Below are 7,486 nucleotides of genomic sequence, written 5' to 3'. Positions count from 1 at the left end.
CCCTCGGCGGCCAGGCAGCGACTAATTTTGTCAACATTGCCGACCCCTAGGCAACCCCTCGGCGAATAATTTTGTCAACATTGCCGGCCAATTGGCGACCCCTCAGAGACTAATTTTGTCAACATTGCCGGCCACTAGGCGACCCCTCGGCGACTAATTATGTCAACATTGCCGGCCACTTGGTGACCCCTCGGCGATCCCTCAGGGACTAATTTTGTAAACATTGCCGGCCACTCGGCGACCTCTAGGCGACTAATTTTGTCAATATTGCCGGCCACTAGGGCAACCCCTTGGCCACTAATTTTGTCAACATTGCCGGCCACTCGGCGACTCCTCGGCGAATAATTTTGTCAATATTGCCGGCCACTCAGCGACCCCTCGGTGACTAATTTTGTCAACATTGCCGGCCACTCGGCGACCCCTCGGCGACTAATTTTTTCAACATTGCCAGCCACTCGGCGACTAATTTTGTCAACATTGCCGGCCACTAGGCGACCTATCAGCAACTAGTTTTGCCAACATTGTTGGCCACTAAGGGTTAATTTTGAAAATTTCAGAGAAGTTTAAATTTACCTGTGTCACCTCTGTTTTAGTCAACCTTGGCAGTTCCTCTTCCTAGTAGTGTTCGTAACACCTTGAACCAGTTTTTTATGCTACATCAAAATAAAGAACTTAGGGCCAAAATAGAGCCACTGAAGTGCTATTATCAACCGGTACATTTGCATCCTAGTTTAAGAATTATAAGTAGATTGGATACTATTTTTTTACAACAGCAAATTATTTAGTGTATGTAGCTTAAGGATTGTAAATACTGAAAGTTTTGATAATTTAATAATCCAATTTCCTTCATGAGGAATACTGATTATTATCGTATTAATTCATGGTATACTTAAATTTACAAAGCAAAAAAAGACTATAATTTGAAAAAGAAATCGCAGATTGATTATCTTTTGGTTTATCGAAAAGTGTCAATGAATTTTTAAAGGCGCATAGTCTCTGCAGCACCAAAAAATTGCAATAAATGATGGACTGATATGCGAAATAGTATTACATTTTATATAAGGTGAATAAGGTGGAATATTAGTATACCACAACTGACATAGCATCTATCTGTATGCAGTGACGTGAGTTATTGGTTAAAGGACTTGACTAATGCTGTAACAGTTCAGAAAAGATTATACAAAAGAAACAGAAGCTTAAGATTTGTGGAAAGGTAAACCTTCTTTGGTGTTAGAGATCGGGGACCAAACGCATGTTAAAGATAGCAATTATCAAATCGGATGCCTACTTTTTTCGATTTTCTTATCACTAATATAGTTAGATACGAAGTCCTTTAAATTTGTCATTTATTTGAATTTATAGTCGCTTCTTTTTGCAAATGGACATTCTATGAATAGACATCCGAAAGACTAAAGATATCAAGGGTTTCAAGAGGAAACTGAAGACTTTCTTACTTTCTAAGTGCATGGATAATGTGGATTTGATAATAAGCGATCAATATGCGGTGTGAAATGCTGAGTGCTTTGGAATGCATACGATGAATTGACTGTGGAGTCATGTAGTGAGTAGGGTTCCCCTGCAGTATAGAACCAGAAAAGCAGCCCTTAAAGTAAAGTAAAGTAAGTTTGCTCAGAATGTTGGTAGAACATTTGCATAAGAATTTCATTTGATAATAATCCAGTTAATAATACTGATAATAATTCCATAATAATGACCCTTGTGGTATCTGAACCTTTGGAATCTCTTTATCAAGGGGTCAGGCAACTCCACGACCCCCTGACTTTCACTTCGAAATAGGATTAGTTCATTGTTTCACAACGGAGATGATTACACAGATATAGACAGTCATCGATCGCAATCAGTACGAATAACAGCAATAACATTTTTGATATTCATCCCATCTGTTCTCTGACGAGATATATATTTCATTCGACAACAATGGATTAATTCACTGTAATTTTTCGATCAAAATGGAGTCGACGGTAAATAAATCGCGCCAGGGAAATGAATGATATTCACTTTCTTATTTCGGGTCACAGAAACCGTTTTCATTGTTCGTTTTTCCAGTCCCGATCACTCGCCTCTCACGCTCTTGATTCCTATATTCGAAACTGGAGGGAGCTTGCGAGTGCGCACTTGAGAGAGAGAGAGAGAGAGAGAGAGAGAGAGAGAGAGAGAGAGAGAGAATCCTAGGCAAACGTCTCTAAATAGGAATGTGTACAGCTTACGAGAACGATGATCACAAAGGCCTAATGTCGTCTTAGATTTTATTACAGCAATTCATAATGTAGACCTGGTATTTCGTAATGCTCATAGGGTTACATGCTAGGGGGAAAATATCAACAATAAACAAAGCTGTCACTTTGTGAAATTTACAGCTTCGAAACTTACTTTGGAATCCTTTTGCAGTGCATTCAAAATTCTTTCAACAAAGGGACCCCCTTGGCAGGGCCACTGCCTTGGGCCCCCTGAGCCTGACGCGGGTGCAGGGCCACTGCCTGGGCTCCCTGAGTCTTAAACGGGCGCAGGGCCACTTCCTGGGGCCCCCTGGGCTTTCCGCGAACATGAAGAAAGCGCTTTCCTGTTGATATAGTAACTGTAATGATATTGTCACCGACCCGCACTAAATACGTGGCCATATTTACCCCAGGTGTTTAAAACTGACATGATTTCTGTCACACAGAGCTTGGCCAAAGCATAACGGACAACAAGAATGAAGAAGATCCCGACGAAAATAGAGTCTACTTCATGGGATATACATTGGCATTCGAGACACCTCCAACTTCATAATGACACACCCGACTTTGCATTTTGAATCTGTCTTATTCAACTTCATAAAGGGTAGAAGTCTTTTACCCGAAACTTCGAGAATAATTCGACAGTTTTCACCAAAATAATTTCCTGCGTCACTCAAACTTGACGACGTCGCTATAGTTTCATCGTACGGTAATTATAAGCGACGAATGCTAAAGTTAGTATTCACAGTTGGGACTCGAGTGGAGGTCACGCACTGTAAATTAAGAAAATGGAGGACACTGTTAGAATTCCAGTTCAGTAGATCGAGCTTAAACAAGCTCAGTTTTAGTTAAGCAAATGGAAAGCATTAGATTATTCACACTTTTGTGGTAACCTCGTAATTTAGCTCAGTGTGAATTGAAATTATATTGTTGTTGGGATTTAGGTCTTGTATAGTATTTGTTTGGTTCCTGGAAAAAGACAAGGTAATAATTCTAAAGGTAAAACAAAGTTAATGATTTAATCATTGGCTAAGTTTATTCATCTTGAGTCATCAACATGAAACTGATTCTAATTAAGATGAATCCGAAAAAAAACTAGGAAAAGATTCCATTTTTGTCCTGTTGATTATTTAATCATTGGCTAAGTTTATTCATCTTGAGTCATCAATATGGAACTGATTCTAATTAAGATGAATCCGAAAAAAAACTAGGAAAAGATTCCATTTTTGTCCTGTTGATTATTTAATCATTGGCTAAGTTTCTTCATCTTGAGTCATCAATATGGAACTGATTCTAATTAAGATGAATCCGAAAAAACTAGGAAAAGATTCCACTTTTGTCCTGTTGATTATTTAATCATTGGCTAAGTTTCTTCATCTCGAGTCATCAATATGGAACTGATTCTAATTAAGATGAATCCGAAAAAACTAGGAAAAGATTCCACTTTTGTCCTGTTGATTATTTAATCATTGGCTAAGTTTCTTCATCTCGAGTCATCAATATGGAACTGATTCTAATTAAGATGAATCCGAAAAAACTAGGAAAAGATTCCACTTTTGTCCTGTTGATTATTTAATCATTGGCTAAGTTTCTTCATCTCGAGTCATCAATATGGAACTGATTCTAATTAAGATGAATCCGAAAAAACTAGGAAAAGATTCCACTTTTGTCCTGTTGATTATTTAATCATTGGCTAAGTTTCTTCATCTCGAGTCATCAATATGGAACTGATTCTAATTAAGATGAATCCGAAAAAACTAGGAAAAGATTCCACTTTTGTCCTGTTGATTATTTAATCATTGGCTAAGTTTCTTCATCTCGAGTCATCAATATGGAACTGATTCTAATTAAGATGAATCCGAAAAAACTAGGAAAAGATTCCACTTTTGTCCTGTTGATTATTTAATCACTGGCTAAGTTTTTTCATCTTGAGTCATCAATATGAAACTGATTCTAATTAAAATGAATCCGAAAAAACTAGGAAAAGATTCCACTTTTGTCCTGTTGATTATTTAATCATTGGCTAAGTTTCTTCATCTCGAGTCATCAATATGGAACTGATTCTAATTAAGATGAATCCGAAAAAACTAGGAAAAGATTCCACTTTTGTCCTGTTGATTATTTAATCACTGGCTAAGTTTTTTCATCTTGAGTCATCAATATGAAACTGATTCTAATTAAAATGAATCCGAAAAAACTAGGAAAAGATTCCACTTTTGTCCCAATTGTTCCTATTCATCCTAACACTTTGGTATCTATTACCTGTTTCATCTACCATTTTCTTGAAAGCTTTCTCAATTCAGGTATACAAATAAAACAAAATTCTGTGAACAAATGATTAAACTTCTCTTGCATCTTATGGCACAACGACCATTGCTGGTTAGACAATCAAGTCTGTGATACAAGTCAAATATTTCATTAAAGGTACACAACCTCGTAAGAAGACTATAAACACATTTTCTCCTTGTTGCTTTCTCTATGCTGTGACGTCACTGTCTCACGATAGATCAACAAACCTGTTTCTAGCACGTAAAGATTCACCAGGAGACTTGAGCAAGTGGTGTCATTAGGCAAGTCAAAGCAAGACTTCTCCAAAGACGTACTACGTCATGTCATGTCAACATACATGTCCTCCGTAATCTTGGTCTCTGTAGGAGATATTTAAGATTTGTCAAAAAAAAAAAAAAAAAAAAAATAAATAAATAAAAAAAAAATTTAAAAAAAATTTTGGTTTTCTTTTTAATTTTTGGTTGAATTTATCTTGAAGATTGAAAATTATAGCTGTGGGGTTACAATATATCTTTTCTTAAAATTTTCTTAAAATTAGACCTACTGTATTTAGCTGTGTGTTGGATTTGTTTTGTCCTAGTCAGAATAAAGATAATATTCAAGAAAATTTTTGGATAGTTTAACTGGCTTTTTCGAAGCATTTGTGACAAATACTGATGTAGTTCTTAAGTTGTGGATGCAGTCTTCAAGAGTAAATGAAAACCCTATCGTCTGTTTAGGCTAGTCGTTGACCAAATTTGGTGCGATGGATGTGGCATTTTTTTTTTTTTTTTTTTTTTTTTTTTTTTTTTTTTTTTAATAAGCCAAAAATGCTTTAGTGTGAAATAGGGTTTATGGGTGGGAAGAAGCCCCCCCCCCCCCGAAAAAAAATGGTACAAGGAAAAAGTTAATGCCATTTCAAAAAAAAAAAAAAAAAAAAAAAAAAAAAAATCTGAATAGAAGGCCAACCGGTTTACCTTTGTTGGAGATAATTCGTCCATATTTTGTTTCAATACAAGTAATAACTAGTAATTGTTCCGATCAAGGGGAAATGCAATATTAATTCATACTCGTAAGTAATAACCTTTTTTGAATTTTCATTCCTCCATAGATATCAGTGATAAAAATGGTGCAGTTTTCAACTCTTGTATATGTTCCTTACAATGCAACCTATGCTATTACACAACCTAAAAGAAAAAACTCCTTATATTTACGTTTGATTAACAATTAATTCATTAAAATCCGTTATTCATAAATATTTATAATGTTCGAGATAGCAAGAGGGTTGTTTTGAATACAGTAATGTATTTCTTCAATTTCTTAACTGAATGGAATTACTTAACTAAGTAGAGAATGTAATTTTTCATTCCAATTCAGATCACTTGAATTTCGAGAGAGAGAGAGAGAGAGAGAGAGAGAGAGAGAGAGAGAGAGAGAGAGAGAGAGAGAGAGAGAGAGATTGTACATAGTCAAGGAACGTTAATCCGTACTTGGTATTTTAAAATTACTGGATTCCTGAGAGAGAGAGAGAGAGAGAGAGAGAGAGAGAGAGAGAGAGAGAGAGAGAGAGAGAGAGAGAGAGAGAGAGAGAGAGAGAGAGAGAGAGATTGTACATGGTCAAGGAACGTTAATCCGTACATGGTATTTTAAAGTAGCTGAATTCTTGAGAGAGAGAGAGAGAGAGAGAGAGAGAGAGAGAGAGAGAGAGAGAGAGAGAGAGAGAGAGAGATCCCGACCTGAGTATTGGTACGAAAGGGAGCTGGAACTGGAAGATGGTACGAGAGAGAAGGACTCTACTGCCGGAGTCCTTCATCAGGAGGAGAAGCAGTGGTAATCCGGGTACGTCTGGTTGGTCCTTTTACGGCAAATACGGTCATATCCAGTTACAGGTCCTACCTCTTCGTCCAACACCTGTAATTTACGTTCAGGCGGCAGGGGATAGAAAGTGACCCCGGGAGAGTTCCTTTCCTATTAAAGTAATTATCATTACACTTCTGTAATTGATAATGATTGAAAATAATGAATAACCGCATATTTATGTTGGGTGTGTTACGGGGTGGAAAAATCGGATGGAATTCTATATGAAAGGAAATATAATCAGATAAGAAATTTTTTTATAGTTAACGTATAGGTCAGGAAGATCATATAGAATTACAAATGAATGTTATTGAAGTATATACAATATGAATAACTTAGATTGATTTTTTTTTATCATTTTCACTTATGATAATGTAACCATAACCTAACTTGAAAACCCATCATCACAGAGGGTACAATCGTGCAATTTTTTTTTAGTCACATGAGATAGAGCTGGTCCTTAAATTTTACGATTTCAAATCACATTTGATAAACATTTAGATGTGTCTTTGTACGTGTGCGTATTTTTTGTGAGTGCGTTTCCTTCGTGAGCGTATATGTATATATGTAACGACACACACACAGGTACACACTTATATTTGTGTGTATGCATACATCTTTTGCAAAGGTAGTATATAAGATATGTTATACATACACACACACACACATATATATATATATATATATATATATATATATATATATATATATATATATATATATATATATACACACACACACCGCTAGAGAGTTATGGGGCCATTTGGGTAGCCAGAAAGTATTACATTGGATCCTTCTCTCTGGTTACGGTTAATTTTCCCTTTAGCTACACATACACCGAATAGTCTGGCGTATTATTTACACATTCTCCTCTGTCCTCTTACACTTGACAATACGGAGATTACCAAAAAATTCTTTTTCACCTAAGGGGTTAACTACTGTAATGTAATTGTTCAGTGGCCACTTTCCTCTTGGTAAGGGTGGAAGAGACTCTTTAGCTATGGTAAGCAGCTCATCTAGGTGAAGGACACTCTTGATATCAAACCATTGTTCTCTAGTCTTAGGTGGTGCCACATCCTCTGTACCATGGTCTTCCACTGTCTTGGTTTAGAGTTCTCTTTCTT

The sequence above is a fragment of the Palaemon carinicauda genome, chromosome 45, assembly GCF_036898095.1.
Source record: "Palaemon carinicauda isolate YSFRI2023 chromosome 45, ASM3689809v2, whole genome shotgun sequence".
NCBI lineage: Eukaryota > Metazoa > Arthropoda > Malacostraca > Decapoda > Palaemonidae > Palaemon > Palaemon carinicauda.
Note: the sequence above shows the minus strand (reverse complement) of the source record.